Consider the following 17,145-nt stretch of genomic DNA (forward strand, 5'->3'; position numbering starts at 1 on the left):
AAGGTCCACAAACTGTGTTCAGTCATATCTTTTACGTCTCTTTAAGCCTAGAATTGCTTCTCCTCCCTCTCCTCCCTTTTTTCCAGGTCATTGACTCACTGAAGAAATGAAGTCTATTGTCTTACTGGTAGAATGCCCTTCCTTTTTGGCTTGGTCTGACTGCTTTCTCGTGATGTATTTAACTTGACCCTCTAGCTCCTGTATTTCCGGTACACTAGAAACTAGATCTAAAGACTTGATCAGATTTTAGCAAGACATTTTTGGCAAGAATTCTTCCTAGATGGGGCTGTCAGTGTCCTGTTGCATCACACCAGAAGGTTCAGAGTGACGGGCTGTCACATGAGTGAAGCTAAGATTAATGAGTGGGTTCAGATGGTGAAAACCTGGCCCGTGCATTGTCAAGTTATTTCTTCACTTATAACCAGTAAGACCTCTGTGGGCCAATGATTGGCATCATGTGACTATTCAGTCTTCCTTGAACCTTTCACCTCAGGTGTCAGCATCCGATAATGATCATTGCCTGAGTCAGTTCTTTCATCAGGGGTTGCAAAATTGTAATGCTATTATTCCTTCACCATTTACGAGGGGGCATTGTTGTGTAAAGAAGAGCTTCTAGGGGCACCTGGGTGGCTCAGTTGGTTAAGCGTCCGACTTTGGCTCAGGTCACGATCTCGCGGTTTGTGAGTTTGAGTCCCGCATCGGGCTCTGTGCTGACAGCTTGGAGCCCGCAGCCTGCTTCGGATTCTGTGTCTCCGTCTTTCTCTGCCCCTCCCCGACTTGTGCTCTGTCTCTCTCTGTCTATCAAAAATAAATAAAATGTAAAAAAAAAAATTTTTTTTAAAAGAAGAGCTTCTTCCTCCCATTGACTAGGGCAGAATAAATTCTTTCCTTTTAGTTACTATGTTTGAGAGTAAGGATTTGATTCAGTAGATGCCTCCAGTGTTGACAGATTTTTCCTGTTTTCTCTCTCTCTGAGTATCATTATGAACTCAGTGAACTTTTTTTTTTTTTTAAGTAGGCCTCATGCCCAGCAGGGAGCCCAACGCAGGGCTTGAACTTAGGATCCTGAGATCAAGATCTCAGATCAAGAGTCGGACACTCAACCAACTGAGCCACCCAGGCACCATGATCATGAACTCAGTGATCTTTAAAAATACAGTTAAGATGTTTCATTCCATTGCATTCATTATTTTTTAAAAATAACCTTTGGGGGGCCCCTGGGTGGCTAAGTCAGGTTAAGCATCCCACTACAGCTCAGGTCCTGATCTCAGAGTTCAGCCCCACATCCGGCTTTCTGCTGTCAGTCCAGAGCCTGCTTTGGATCCTCTGTCTCCCTTTCCCTTTCTCTCTCTCAAAAATAAATTAATTAAAAAAAAAAAAAGACCTTAGAATTCTGGAATAATTTTATATTTGTGGAAAAGTTGCAAAGATAATACAGAGAGTTCCTATGTGCTTTTGGGGTTCCTTTAAAAAAACTGAGAAATCAATATTGATGCATTTCTAATATATATATATATATTTTTTTTTTTTAAGGTTTTATTTTTAAGTAATCTCTACGCCCAGCATGGGGCTGGAACTCACAACCTCGAGATCAAGACTCCAATGTTCTACCAACTGAGCCAGCCAGGTGCCCCAATACGTCACTATTATCTGAACACCAAAGTTTGATTTAGACTTTAGTTTTCCCACTAATGTCCTTTATCTGTTGCAGGATCCATTCTAGGATCATTCATTCATTCATTCTCTTTGATGCTTACAAATTACCCAATTCAGTCAAGTGGGAGCCCTGTCGGACTGGCTCCGGAGCCTGTCTACTTGACCGTGACCCTAAGTAGTCTTTGATAAGCTCCTATGCTTTCTGGCCCAACACGATGTCCCAGGCTCACCTGGATTTGATTTCATTGCCGACAGTTAACAAGAGGTAGATTTAACTGGAGAGTTTAGGATTTTCAGTTTTTCCTGAAAAGTCAGCTGACCTGGCAACACCGAATGTGCATTCCTGCTTGGCAGAAATTGGCCGCAGCTCAGGAGGGCTGCCCCATTTAGACAGGGTGTGTGCACAGCCCTCTGGTTTGACATATGCCTCACCAGTCCCTATGACTGGTCTGTGCCGTGCCTCCGTGTAAGCTGCCTGGATTCTGTAGGCATTTGAGGTCGCTCTCTCGCTGCTTTCCTCCCTCCTGTCTTTCCTTCCTATTTGTGCAGTGCCTCTTAAGCACGACCACTCTGTGAGGTGCTGGGGTTCCAAAGGCAAACAAGACAATATGTGGGGTATCTTGCTTGTTTGGTCTCAGATCTGTTCCCTGACCTTTTGCAAATGCTGTTTCCCAGGCACCGCTGCCAGCTGGCTCCCAGCTAAGTTGAGCCAAAAAGAGTGATGGGGGGGTGGGGGGGAGTTGTTAGATTGGATGGTGGGGACAACGGGAGGAGCTAGGATGTTCCCCTCTTCCCAACTCCAGGGAGGAATTTTCAGCAGAGGCCGAGTCTCTTCCGTGGCTTAGCTCCTCACCTGGCAACCCCTGCTGTGCTTCTGGCTCCTTGGTGGCCCCAGAGAGGGACGCTGCCTCTTTCCTGTGACAGCAGCTTCCCACTGTTGCTAAAGCCCACGGTTGCCCCACCATCACCGACTCGGCTGCTAAGCTGTGGGCTCATCTGTGTAATCAGTCCCTTGTGTGAATTTCCCTCTGTTTGAAAGCCCTAGAATGGTTTCTGTCTTTCGGATACAAAAGATCTGGCTCCTAATCTCCCGGAGCACATACTGGTTCCTTCACCTGCACTGACTGGCTTCGTGACTCTTGGCAAATTATTTAATCTCTCTCAACCTCAGTCTTCCTTGTCAGGAAAATAGGAAAATATAGTACCCATCTCATACGATTGTTGTGAGGATTAAATGCAGTGATGCGTATAAGGTGCTTAGCTCAGTCCCTGGAACATAACACACCTCGGAAATGCTACTTATTCTTATGCTTTAGGGTACAAACCATACCTGACTCCACCAGGGACTTCTTTCTCTGTGGCTCCACAGACACACAGCTGCTGTTTATTGAGCACCTTACTATTACCAAGATCCTGTTTACTTTTTTATTTTTTTTAAGTTTATTTACTTATTTTGAGAGAGAGAAAGAGAGAGACGGAGAGAATCCCAAACAGGCTCCGCACTGTCAGAGCAGAGCCCAAGGTGGGACTTGAACTTACAAACCGTGAGATCATGACCTGAGCTGAAATCATGAGTCGGACACTTAGCCGACCAAGCCACCCAGGCACCCCACTCAGGTGCCCCTATTTTTTATTTTTAAAGTGTATTTACTTATTGGGGGAGAGAAAGAGAGAGAGAGGGAGAGAGAATCCTAAGCAGGCTCTGCACTGTCAGCTCAGAGCCCGATGCAGGGTTTGAACTCACAAACTATAAGATCATGACCTGAATCGAAACCAGAAGTCAGAGGCTTAATCTTGATAAATATCTTTAAGGTATAGGTATTATTATTTTCCCCATATTCCAGAGAAGGAAGTAAAAGCACAGAGTTTGAACTGCTTGCTCAAGATCTCACAACTGATACAGGCATGGTTAACCTGAGTAAGCTGCCTACAGTGCCCATGCTCTTTAACCTGTATATAAACTTTGCCCAATGTGTTTGACCCCATTTGTTATAATATGTAAAAAATAGATGTCTGTCCCCTCCAGGAGCTCACGGTCTAGCTGGGGAGACAGGCTTGGGAATTGCTAAGCATGATGCAGTGTGGTGTAAGCTAATCATTCTTTTGTGTGCTTGTTCATTCAATCAATCATTCATCCATTCAGCAAGGTCTGGACACCAATAATATGCCAATCCCTGTGCTAAGGGCTGGTGAGGAGGCTGATGTAGTCTTGGGGGACCCAGACCTGCACACCTTCTCTAGCCACTGAGCGCAGGGTGGTGGAGGGGGAGGCTTCTAACATTTCCTGATTTTATTCCTCCAAAGCACAGGGCTTTGGAGTCAGACACGGTTGCATTTGCCTCCTTCTTCTTGATTTACTTGCTGTGTGACCTCTTGCAAATCACTTAACCTCTCTGTGCTTACTTATACATGTAAAACAGGGGATAATAGTAATGCTGCACAGGCTTAATGTTAGGGCAGAATGAGATGATGAATTCAATGCTCTTAGAGTGCTGGGTATACAGGAAGGGCTTAATTATTAGTTGTTAGTATTATTTGTTGATGACGTGGTTGATTGCCCGTGACCACCAACAATGGAAAACTTTTGTTCTAAATACTGTGTCCCTTACTTTGCCAAAGTTTTGCTGGTCTAACAACCAGATGCATTCCTTCTGGCTTTTGAACTGACAAGTCTCAGCAGGGTGAAAACAATGCCAGCAGGCATGACAGACAAATCGTTGTTGAAGACACAAAGTCGGCTGTTGATTTCCAGGTGCTAATGTAGAAGCAGTGGAGAGGGCTCCAAGGTCTGCAGCCTTCCTCCGCCCTCCCAGCAAGCCCGACCCTGCCTGGCTCCAGATCGGTCATGCCTGGATGGGTTTAAAGAGCCTCAACCCATTCTAGTGGAGAAGATTTGAATTTCATTCCACAGACTTGGATGGGAAACGACTGTTTACTTTTCTGTAGCAACGTAATTTCTTTTTCTGGCTTCTTCTTCCAGGAAACAGAAACTTACTGTCAGCCAATTTCAAGTCTAATGATGACCCATATGCTGAAGACTCCCAAATCAATATCTCCAGCATCTTCGCTGAAATCTAAGCACACACTTATCTGTCTTCTTGACCGTGTCACATGGATGTTCAACAGGCATCTCCAAATGAATAATTATCCAAAACTGAACTCTGGAATTTTCTTCCCAACCCTGCTTTTATAGTTTTCTCCATCACCGGAATTTCTAGCATCATGGGGTAAGAGGAGCGTTTTTGTTGTTGTTGTTGTTGTTATTCATAATTAGTCTTTTCCAACCAGACTTGAGTTTATGCTAATGAGGTGACTCTTGGTGGGCCCTTGGATAGCTTCAAACGGGGCTGGTTGCCGGATGAGCCAACCCTGGCATTAGAGGTTTGGAACTTTCTACTCTATCACCTGCCTCCACTTGCTGGGAGGAGACAGGGGCTAGAGATTAAATTATTGGCCACTGGTAAGTAACTCAGTCAATCATGCCTAAATAATGGGACCTCCATAAAAACTCCCAAATGATGGGGTTTGAGGAGCTTCCGGGCTGGTGATCACATAGAGGTGCTGGGGGGTGATGGCACATTCTGAGAGGACGTGGGAGGTCTGCGTGTTCTCCCCCAGTGCCTTGCCGCATGCATTTCTTCCATTCATCTGTCTTGGACTTGTGTCCTTTATAACAAACCAGTAAGTGTAGGGGCACCTGGGGGCTCAGTCGATTAAGCATCTGACTTCGGCTTAGGTCATGATCTTGCAGCTCATAGGTTTAAGCCCCTCATCAGGCTCTGCCCTTATAGCTGGGAGCTGAGAGCCTGCTTCAGATTATGTGTCTCCCTCTCTCTCTGCCCCTCCCCGGCTCACACACTCTCTCTCTCTTTCTCTCTCTCTGTCATATAAATAAACATTAAAAATATTTTAATAAAAAAAATAAAATAATAAACCGGTAAATGTAAATAAAATGTTTCCCTGAGTTTTGTGAGGGAAAATGTTCTAGGATATTATCAAACATGTTCTAGGATGTTCTAGGATGTTACCAAACCCGAGAGGTGGTTGTGGGAATTCCCAACTTTGTTGCCAAGGTGGACAGAAATGTGGGCGCCATGAGCACCCACGGCTTATGACTGGCATCTTATGGGACTGAGTCCTTAACCTGTGGGGTCTGAACTAATTCCAGGTAGCTAGTGTCCAAATTAAATTAAATTCTAGGACAGCCAGTTGGTGTCCAGAGACTCTGAAAATGGGTCGATGGAGGGAAAAAAAACCTCCCATGCATTTGGTGCCAGAAACGTTGTGAGTAGAAGCAGATCTTAGTAGTAGTGCCCCATTAGAATGCAAACTCAATACAGGCAGGGGTCTGGGGATGTCTGGGACACCCCAGAAGGTGCTTGCCTGTCACATAGTAAGTGCTTAATAAATATTTGTTAAATGGATGAATTTGGAGTTCGCCACTCTTTTCCCCAGGATAGTGTTTAAGTTCCAAAGAACTTACAAAGTGCCAAGATGTCGAGGAAAGGTGTCTTCCTTCCTTGTTAAAGCAAAGAACACCTTCTGCTGATATACCAAACACCCCTTCATGACGGGCTGATCCCTCCCCTCTTTCACGGCTGTGCCCCTAATGTGCTGCCCACTCCTTCTGGTCAGTCCTCTGCAGTCTGGCTCTCACGCATGTCACCGACTTCCCCAATGAATGGATGGTTTTCGGCCCTTAATTTACTTTCCCTCTCTGCAGGTTTTATCCTGTGGACCACTCACGCCTTCATGAATTTTTTTCTTAAAAAATGTTTAAAAAAATATTTGTTTACTTATTTATTTTTTTTGAGAGAGAGACAGAGCGAGAGCAGGGGAGGGGCAGAGAGAGAGGGAGATAGAGAATCCAAAGCAGGCTCCAGGCTGTCAGCACAGAGCCCGACGCGGGGCTCGAAGCCACAAACTTCTAGATCATGACCTGAGCCGAAGTCGGACAGTTAACTGACTGAGGCATCCAGGCACCCGCAAATTGTTTGTTTTCTTGATTTTCATGATGCGATGTGTTAATTTTCTTTTGTCCTATATAGCTGGTTGTTTCCTGTTAGATGCCTATGTGAGCTCTACTTCCACACAGGGCTTCATGCCAAGCCTTCTTCCCTCCCCTCCCCTCCCCTCCCCTCCCCTCCCCTCCCCTCCTCTCCTCTCCTCTCGTCCCTTCCTCTCCCCTCCCCTCCTTTCCCTTTCCCTCCTCTCTCCTGTCCTTCTTCCTGCCTGTAAAGTGAGCTCACTGACTTTCATGACTACCACCTGGGCTTAAATCCTTCTCTTAATCTTCAGACCCAATTCGATGGCCTGCAGGGGATCCCTCTCTAAATGTCCCATAGGCACCACAAATTCCACAAGTCCAAAGTTTAAAAACCCTCCAGACAGAGTTGCCCTTCCTGGCAAATGGATTCATGGACTCATCAAACATTCACTGGTCCAAGATGGAAACCCAGCACAATTCCTGCCTGCCCTTTGCTTAGTTGCGTATCTAATCCATCATGAATTCTAGAAATCCCACTTCCTGATAATCTAGAACTGTCCACATCTTCCTACAGCCAATCCCATAGCTCACGTTGCCGTCTCTTCTCAGACGGCTGCTTTTCTGGTATCTTTTCAGGTCCCCTGAACCAAAGAGATGTTTCTAGAGTACAGACTTGATCCTCATATGAAACGCCTTCCATGGCTTTGACTCTTCTCGGAATAAATTCCTGAGCCCCTGCTTACAATGACCTGCTTGATATAGCCCCTACCGCTGTTCCACCACCACGGCTTGCCTTCTGCCCTCTGGACAAGCGGAACTTCTTTCTTTCCCTTAACCTGCCATGATTTTCAGTGCTTTGCATTTTTGTTTTTAATTTTTTTTAAAGTTTATTTATTTTGAGAAAAAAAAGTGAAAGAACACAGGCAGAGGAGGGGCAGAGAGGGAGAGAAAAGATCCCAAGCAGGCTCTGCACTGTTAGCGTAGAGTCCAATGTGGGCCATGAACCTACAAACTACGAGATCATGACCCAAGCCGAAATCAAGAGTTGGATGCTTAACGGACTGAGCCACCCAGGTGCCCCTCAATGCTTTGCATTCTTAAAGGAAGATGAGTGTTGTTATGTATTTATTTATTATTTTATTTTTTAAAAGTTTATTTGAGAGAGAGAGAAAGAGCAGAGCAGGAGAGGGGCAGAGAGATAGAGAAAGAGAGAGAGAGAGGGTTGTCTGCAAAACTGCCTTTCCCAATTTCTCTTTCATCTCCTTCATTTCTTCCGTTTGTCTGGTAACTCTTGTGCATCCACCAAGCATCTGCTTAAAAACTACCCCTCTAGGAAGTTTTCCCCATCTTTCCAAGTCTGGTGCAGCACAGAGTGCTATGTGTTCACCAAACTCAGATTCTTTTACTTCTTGGGCTTGTAGCTGGACTGTATTTCCCAGGCTTCTGTGCAGATGGTGGAGTCATGTGACTCATGGCTTGAACACCTATTCAAATCTCACCTAATGAAAACCTCCTGGGGCGCCTGGGTGGCTCAGTCGGTTGAGCGTCCGACTTCAGCTCAGGTTACCATCTCACGGTCCGTGAGTTCGAGCCCCGTGTCAGGCTCTGGGCTGATGGCTCAGAGCCTGGAGCCTGCTGCCGATTCTGTGTCTCCCTCTCTCTCTGCTCCTCCCCCATTCATGCTCTGTCTCTCTCTGTCTCAAAAATAAATAAACATTAAAAAAATAATAAAAAAAAAAAAACCTCCTGTGTCACCCCCGACTTCAGTCTCTCTTTTCCTCCTCTGCCAGATGGATGCAGGGGACACCGTGGAGAACTCTAACACCTCAGGGGAAGGGAGTGGAGCCATTAGAAAAAGGGGTCTGGATCCCTGCATGACTGTGTGGAGCAGAGCCCCACCTGCCCTCTCCCCAACCAGCATTTAATTGTAACATGAGTGAGAAGTAAACTGGATTGTATTGAGTCATTGAGACTTGGAGGTAGTTAGTTATAGCAGTTAGCCTACCCTGATACATGTATTCAGATTAATTGTTCTTCTCTCCCCACCCCCCCCATTCTCCCATGGAATCCTTTACCTCCCACCCCAGCACTTAGCATATTCAATAGGAACAGCCTCTCACCTGTCTCTTCACCTGACCATGAAGCTGTGGGAAGACAGGGACGGACCATGCCCGTCTCGTCTTAGGTGTAAGCCGGCATCCAGCTCAGCACCTGGCTTGTTGCAGCCACTAAATAAATATTTGTGGAATTGCTTTGTGGTTGTTGAGCTCTCTGTTCCTGAATGCGTGTTTTGGTAAGTTGCCCAGGACTGGGATTCCTCCTGCATCTTGCAGTCCTCTCCTGACACCCAGGACCTGCCTTCCAACCAGTCTGGTAGCTGGGGCTCCCAGATGACACAGCCCCCAAAGTTGGTCCGCCTCCCGGAATTCCCAATATTGCCACCGTTCCCAGGCTTGGGCCTCCGCCCACCTGTCAGGATCCCTGACACTGCCTGATTGACTCATGTCTGCTGTCTGCCTTCTGGATGTCACATTTCCTTCTGCTGGACTGGATTTCTTCTCAAGTCTTGTGACTTTTCTAGTTGTAAGCCGAGGCTCTGACAATAGGACAATCACCAAGACATGTTTTAGCAAAAAGAAATGGGGGCAGGAAACAGGGCATACGGTGTGCAATCACTTGTGAAAAATATAAAACAGATAAAGTACTTTGGAATTTGCATGAAACATCTTCAGAAGAACACATCAGAAAACCAGAAACAGTGCAGAGGTAGGGGGTGGGGAGTATTGTATAAGAATGAAGAAAATGGTAGAAGGTCACACTGCTGAGTTTTATAGGTTACCAGGGAGGGATGTGAGGGGAGAACGAGAAAGGGTGGGAGCACCAAGAAAAGAAGAACAGAAAAGGCTGTGCTAAAAATGCACAACGTGATTCCATTTTTGACTTAAGAAAAATTACATCGTGAACATGGGTACACATCTAAGGGGAGAAAATTCACATGCAAGAAAACCTACCAAGCAAAACAAGGCCACAACAATCACAAAATATATACCATGGGTGGAAGATCAGGAAATTCACGGAAGACCACAACGGTGTTAAAACTCGGGCTCCCGGGGACTGACCTGGATTATTATCCTGGCTCCACCCCTTTCCTACCACCAGACTCTGGACAAGTTCTTTAATCCCTCTGAACCTCAACTTCTTCCTCTGTAAAATGTGAGTAATAACAGTGTCTTTCTCAAGGGCCGCTATGAGGCGTGAATATGGAATGAGGTCATGTCTGGAAAACACTTAGCCCCATGACTGATGTGCCATAAGGGCTTAATAAATGGGGGTCACAAACATTCCAGGGCCAGCATGCCATGAATCTCTGGCTGTTCCTTGGTTCTACCAGGCTTACCGGCCTGGCCAAGAGTAGCGGCCCAGATGTGCCCCCCATGAAGACAGACTTGCCAGCCTCAACACCCCTTCCTGTGGTCTAAAATGCAGACTCTGGGGCAAGACTACTGCACCAATTGCTAGCCAGGGGAACTTGGCTCAGGTTTCCTTCTTTCTCATGGGTGCAGAATATTCCATTGCAAATATACCACGTATTCTTGTCCTCCGATTCTTTTTTTTTTTAAGGGTTTATTTATTTATTTTGAGAGAGAGCGAGCGAGTGAGCAGTGGAGGGGCAGAGAGAGAGGGAGACAGAGAATCCCAAGCAGGCACTGTCAGCACAGAGCCCAACATGGGGCTTGAACTCATGAACCGTGAATTCATGTCTTGAGCCGAAATCAAGAGTCAGACGCCTAACCACCTAAGCCACCCAGGTTCCCCATTGTCCTCCGACTCTCAATGTCAACTTTATCGTATAATAAATTCCTAAACCTACTTGTGTCTGTTGCTGAGCCATCTGCTCTACTGCACTTTGTTTTCTGTACTAATGCCACACTATTTAACTATTTATTATTAACTACAATAATATTAGGTTTTTACTAAAGGGCAAAGCCCCTTTCACACCTTCTATTTTTCAGAGTATTCTAGTCCATGCTTGTCTTTTTGGTCTTCTGGATGAACTTTGACTTGGTGAAATCTGCATCCCTACTTCCAAAATAAGAATTCTTTTGGAGTTTTGTTTGGCCTGTCTTTGTACAGCGTGGATGCTTTGACAATTCTTGTGTTCCTAGTCAGCAAGATGGGCAGTTTCTCCATAAAGCATTATCAATCTTCCTTAATAAAATTTTGTAGTTAAAAAAATAATTCCTGTATATTTTTGCTAGTAAGCCACAAAAAAAAATCTGCGTGTGGAAGTTTGTGGGAAAAACTGATAGATTTGCCTACATAAAAATTAAAAACCTCCACATGGTAAAAAGTACTGCTATCACAATTAGGACCATTGAGGGAAATTGAGGGAATTACTTGCAACGTAAATGACAGAAGAGGGTTAATATCTTTTCATTATTCTTTAAAAAAAATTTTTTTAATGCTTATTTTTGAGAGACAGAGCACTAGTGGGGGAGGGGCAGAGGGAGAGGGAGACACAGAATCCAAAGCAGGCTTCAGGCTCTGAGCTGTCAGCACAGAGCCCGAAACGGGGCTCAAACCCGCATGAACCGTGAGATCATGACCTGAGCTGAAGTCAGACGTTTAACCGGCTGAGCCACCCAGGCGCCCCTCATTATTCTAAGAGCTCTTATAAATAGGAAAAGAGGTATATTCTGATAGAAAAATGGGGAAGGTATGTGAACGGATAACTGGCAAAGGAATAAATGCAACTAGCCAATAAACATATGAAAAAAATCTACCTCAAATGCTGTCAATTAGAGCATCAAAGAGACATTTTTCATCTAGCATAGATTTTAAAGAGTAATGCTACTCAAATACTATTGTCAAGTATTTGAGAAAAAATACACACGTAAAACAGTGGGGTTGTTCATCCTTTTGGGTGGCAGTTTGGCAAGATGGACAGAAAGCCTTAAACATATTCATGTTCTAATAAAGAAAATGATAGGTGTGTCCAAACATTAATATTTATTTATAATAGAAATACATTGGAAACAACCTATTTGTCAAATAGCAGGGAATTAATTTAAATGGGACCTGGTACATTCTGAATTGTAATGCCACCATTAAAAATTTTGGGGTGGCAGTATTTGACCTGGAAAAATATTAATCATGTGTCATTAAATCAGTGGCTCTCAGCAGCACCTGGGTGGCTCGGTTGGTTAAGAGGCCAACTTCAGCCCAGGTCATGATCTCGTGGTTCATGGGTTCGAGCCCCACGTGAGGCTCTGTACTGACAGCTCAGAGCCTGGAGCCTGCTTCAGATTCTGTGTCTCCCTCTCTGTCTGCTCCTCCCCCAACTCATGCTCTGTCTCTCTCTCTCTCTCAAAAATAAGTAAACGTTAAAAAAAATTAAATCAGTGGATCTCAAGCCTGGTAGTATATTAGAGTCACCTGAGAAACTTAAAAAAAAAAAAAAAAAAAGTCAATGCCCAGGACCCATAGCCAGAGATACTAATTCCACTGGTCTGAGCTAAGACACAGGTACCAGTATTTTTTTTTTTTTATTAAATTAAAATTTTAACTTGGAGATTATTGTAGATTCACATGTAGCTGTAATAAATAATACAGAGAAACCCCAGTTTCCCCAATAGTGATACCTTGCAATACTGTATTATAGTATCTCACCTAGGATATTGATATTGATGCCATCAAGATAAAGAATTGTTTCCATCACCACAAGGATCTCTTGCATTACCCTTAGAGATGTTATTTCCTTTCCTTGCCTTATTGCACTGTCTAGAATTTACTATGTTGAATAAGATTGGTGATTCTGACATCTTTGCCTTGTTCCTGATCTCCGGAGGAAAGCATTCAGCCTTTCACCATTAAGTTCAATGATAGCTGTAGGTTTTTGTAGATGTCTTTTATCAAGTTAAGAAATGTCCCCTGTGTTCCTAGTTTCCTGAGATTTTTTATCATGAATGGGTATTGAATTTTGCAAATGTTTTTTCTGCATCAGCTGGCATAGTCACATGATTTTCCTTCTTTAGCCTGTTTATATGGTGGATTTCACTGATTTTTGAATACTGAACCAGTATTGCATTCCTGGAACAAACTCCATTTGTTCATAGTGTATACCTCTTTTTTATATATTGTTGACTTCTTTTTGCTACTATTTTGTTAAGGATTTTTGCATCTATGTTCATGAGGGATATGAGTGTGAAGTTTTCTATCATTGTGCTGTCTGTCTCTGGTTTTTGGTATCAGGGTAGTACCAGCTTCATCAAATAAATTGAAAAGCACTCCCTCCTCTTTTACTTTTTGGAAGAGATTATATAGCATTGGTGTTAACTCTCCTTTAAATGCTCAAGCTCCGCCCATTTTTTTCAGTCTGTTTTCTTTCTCTTGCTCAGATTGGGTAATTTCTCTTTTTAATTTATCTGAAATATCACCTGTATAACAGCAAAAACTTTTGGAAAAATTAACCCCTCATTTAGTGCTGGTATGTGAAATCTCTTCTTCTGCCTCCTGAAGTCTTTCTTGTATTTTTACTTCTTTTTTTTAAAGTTTATTTATTTATTTTGAGAGAGAGAGAGAGAGAACAAGTTGGGGAAGGGCAGAGAGAGAGAGAGAGAGAGAGAGAGAGAGAGAATCCCAAGCAGGCTCCCAATGTGAGCACAGAGAAAGCCTAACTCAGGGCTTGATCTCACAAACCTCATGACCTGAGCCGAAATCAAGGTGCCCTTCCTATGTTTTTACTTCTGATTCCATTCTTCCACCCAGATCATAAACACCCCCCACAGGACAACCATGGAAAGGGAGTTACATGGATTAGACCTTTACTGTCCTGGAAATTCATTCATTCATTAAACACAGCTTTGTCCGGCATGCCATAGTTTTTTGCATGCCTACAATGGGCCAGGAATCAATGAAGAGTAACCCCCAATACAGCTTTGTATTGTTTATATTTTTTGTTTTCTGCAAATTATGATGTTTTGATATCTTAAAAGCCTTTCTGGCTGGGGAGAAACTGCCCTTCCTGGAGCTAGACGATTCCTAGAGATAGCAAAGGTCTCAGCCCAAAGCATGCCTTTGAGATGCAAACTAAAAAATCCAAAGCCACATACACTCTTTCTGGCCTATATATCCCAGGAAGCAATATTCCTCAACCTTAAGTACCCCAGGGCCAGATACCAGGCAACTGGGGACCACGCCTATAGCTAAGAGCCCACTGAAATTATTCAAAGTAGTATTCAATCCTGACCAAGCTTCCCCTTGCTCCTAATTTCTGTCTCCTAACCACGGGAGACAGTAACCACTAACAACTGGTTTCTCCAGTTGACCCTGTGTGGCATGGCATGCTTGCTCTTTCTAGGTCTTGTGGTAGAGTAAAATCTGTTTTCCCGAGCCTCTCCTGTGTTCCCTCCTGTGACCACGCTGGACTGACCATCATGTAAGAGCTTCCTCCACAGGAATGCACACTCTAGTGCACGAGACAGACATTGATACGATAGAAATATGCCTGTAAATGTGAAATGATAGCCACGGTGCTCAGAGCAGTTCAACAGGGAGATCTGATCTAGGCCTGGGTAGGTCAGAGAAGGTCTCCTTGGGGAAATGATACATGGGGGAGATCTGAGAGGATGATCAGTAGAAATTAACGAGAGAGAACAGCATGTATAGAGGCATCACAACAGGACCCGGTGCGTAGGGTGACCAGCCATCTCACTTGTGTGAGGTTGAGTGGGTTGGGGTGGGTTCTGGGCACCAGATTTTCAGTTTGAAAACTGGGACAGTTCTGGGCAAAGCATTCTAAGTCCCCAGGGATGGGGGGTGAGGGGTAAGGGAGGAAAGGTAGTTTCTGGGACACGGGACCCTCATTAGTGATACTGGGAAATCTGTGGGCAAACCGGGATGAGGTGGTCACCCTGCATGGAACCTTCAGGAAACTGAGGGAGGTTCTTAGAGTGATTGCTCTCAGAAGCAGACCCTGAGAAGAGGATTCCGGTGCAAGTAGTTTATTTGGGAGGTGGAAGAGTAGGGGAATGGGGAAATGAGACAGGGGAGGGAAGGCAGCCAGTAAAGGGTACACTCTTGTATCAATATTCTCCAGAGAAATGCAACCCATAGGAGATATATGGATACATGATAGATAGATAGATAGATAGATAGATAGATAGATGGATGAGGAGATGGATAAAGAGGTGGGTATAGATGTACACAAAGATACTCATGTTAAGGAATTAATTCAACACAAATATGGGGCTAGCAAGTCCTAACTCTGTAGGGTAAACTGGCAGGCTGCAGACTCAGGCAGGAGTTCCTGCAGTCTTGAGGCAGAATTTCTTCTTTGGGGAACCCCACTTTTGCTTTTTAGATCTTCAACTGATGAAAGCCCATCCATATCATTGGGAACAACCTCCCTTACTTAAAGTCAACTGATTGTAGATGTTAATCACATTTACCAAATACCTTCATAGCCACACTTTGATTAGTATTTGATTCAGTAACGAGGTACTACCTCACAGGAAATTAACCATCACAACTCTCAAGCCAGTGACCATGGCGGGCAATGGGTTTAATTCTGCTGGCACACACTGAGGGCACATACCTCAGGATGATCCACCCAGGTGAGGACCTTGGGCATTTACACCCCATCTCTCATCAGCCATTGTCTGAGGGCTGCTGGGGGTGGGAGACAGGTAGGCAAGGAGTTTGAGAGACCAGAGGAGACACTCAGGCAAAAAAGAGCAAGCCTGTGATTGAAAGTCAGCAGACACACGCTAGAGTGGGGAGGATGAGAGGAAGGATGGAGCATGTGCCCCAGGATGGCCTCCGTGAGTGGAGCACACAGCACAAAGGAGAAAGAAAGTCAACCATAAAGAGTCTTGCAGGCCATATGAGAACTGAAGTCTTAGGTTAAGAACCATTGGGGGCACCTGAGTGGCTTGGTTGGTTGAGTGTCCAACTCTTGATTTCAGCTCAGTTCATAATTTCATGATTCATGAGATCGAGCCCTGCCTGCATCAGGCTGTATGCTGACAGTATAGAACCTGATTGGGATTCTCTCTTTCTCCCTCCATCTCTACACCTCCCCCGCTTGTGCACACATGTGTGCTCACTCTCTAAATAAATAAATAAGTAAATATTAAAAAAATAAATAAACATTTAGAACAAAGAACAGTGGAAAGCCATTATATTGGGGGAGGTGGAGGCCCATGAGCAGCTTTGTGCTTTCAAAAGATCTTTAGGCTGCCGTGAAAACAATGGGAGTTGGAAAGGGGCAAAGAGGATGCTGAGCCACTGGCTGGGAGGATCTTGCCAGAGTCCCGGTTGGATGGTGGCATCTGGGGGTAGGTGGTAACAGGGACAATGGAGAGAAGACGGATGGTGGGGCCATTTAGGCAACTAAAGCAACAGGTCTTGGTTACGGATCTGGGTTATTGGCAGTAGGGTAAAGGAGTGTATCAAAGCCAACCTTGCTCTAGTTTTTGTTTTTTAATTTAAAAACTTTTATTCGTTTTTTTACTCATTTTGATAGCTAGGGCTCCAGTATGGACCAAACAGCCCAGAAGTTGCCTGCAACCAGTTTGGTTATGAAAATGACCTTAAGCTGACCTTACCTGCTGCTTGAGCTGTTTCCACATCCTAAGATGCTTATTGCACAACCAGAAACCTCCTGTTGAAAATACAGCTGGAAGCCAGCGTAAATGGAGGGTAACGTGGCAAACATTCCTCTGGTCCCTCAGCGTGAGGGCACATCCCGTAATGAGACCAGCAGTGGCTTGAGGATGAGAAATCAGACACCCAGATCCTGCCACCTTGAAACAGGTACCCTTAACCCTCTCACCTTCATTGTCCCAAACATTGGATGTTCCCTGAAAACCACCTGTTTTCTGTGTCCTATTTTGTTTTGTCCACCGTGCAGAACAAAGGATGGATTTACCCACTCTCTGGGGGGGAGGGGATGAGATGGGAAGAGCAATGTCACATTGGGACTTTCCCAGGTGTCCTTGGTTTGGTTTTGCTTTTTAATGTTTGCTTATTTTTGAGAGAGTGACCGTGCAGGCAGGGAGGGGCAGAGAGAGAGAGGGGGACAGAGAATCCAAAGCAGGCTCTGTGCCAACAGCTTTGGTGCTGATGGCAGTGAACCCGATGTCAGGCTCGGACTCATGAACTGCGAGATCATGACCTGAGCTGAAGTCAGGTGCTCAACCGACTGAGGCCCCCAGGTGTCCCCAGTTGTCCTTGGTTTTAAGATGGCAGACATAATGAGAAAGCACCAGACGGTGGTGACGTAGTTGCAGGAAACTGGAACCCCCCCCCCCCCCCACCGTGTCTTATGCCAGGAACATCTTCCTCTGCATGGGACCTTGGCCTAGCTGGCAAACAAGAGGATAGGAACAGAGAGTCTTATGAGCAGACCATACAAATGACTAGAAAACCAAACTGGTCTTTAATTTCCATTGGCATCTGATCTGAGGGCTGTAGTGTTTCTTACATCACCTCCAACCACG

At 44.8% G+C, this 17,145-nt stretch overlaps 1 long non-coding RNA gene across 2 annotated transcripts in view; it reads left to right on the forward strand.

Annotated features, from left to right (window-relative positions):
• Nucleotides 1-16,464, forward strand: part of LOC122234532 — a 31,748-nt gene extending 15,284 nt beyond the window's left edge. The window contains exons 3-4 of one of the 2 annotated variants that reach the window (XR_006212300.1): nucleotides 4,637-4,883; nucleotides 16,170-16,464. This is a non-coding gene — a long non-coding RNA (uncharacterized LOC122234532). Of the gene's footprint in view, nucleotides 1-4,636; nucleotides 4,884-8,730; nucleotides 8,864-16,169 lie in introns of those variants that run through there. The other variant, XR_006212301.1, reaches the window with a different exon arrangement.
• The last annotated feature ends 681 nt before the right edge of the window (nucleotides 16,465-17,145 follow it).

Source organism: Panthera tigris, chromosome E3 (genome assembly GCF_018350195.1).
Source record: "Panthera tigris isolate Pti1 chromosome E3, P.tigris_Pti1_mat1.1, whole genome shotgun sequence".
In the NCBI taxonomy this organism is placed as follows: domain Eukaryota; kingdom Metazoa; phylum Chordata; class Mammalia; order Carnivora; family Felidae; genus Panthera; species Panthera tigris.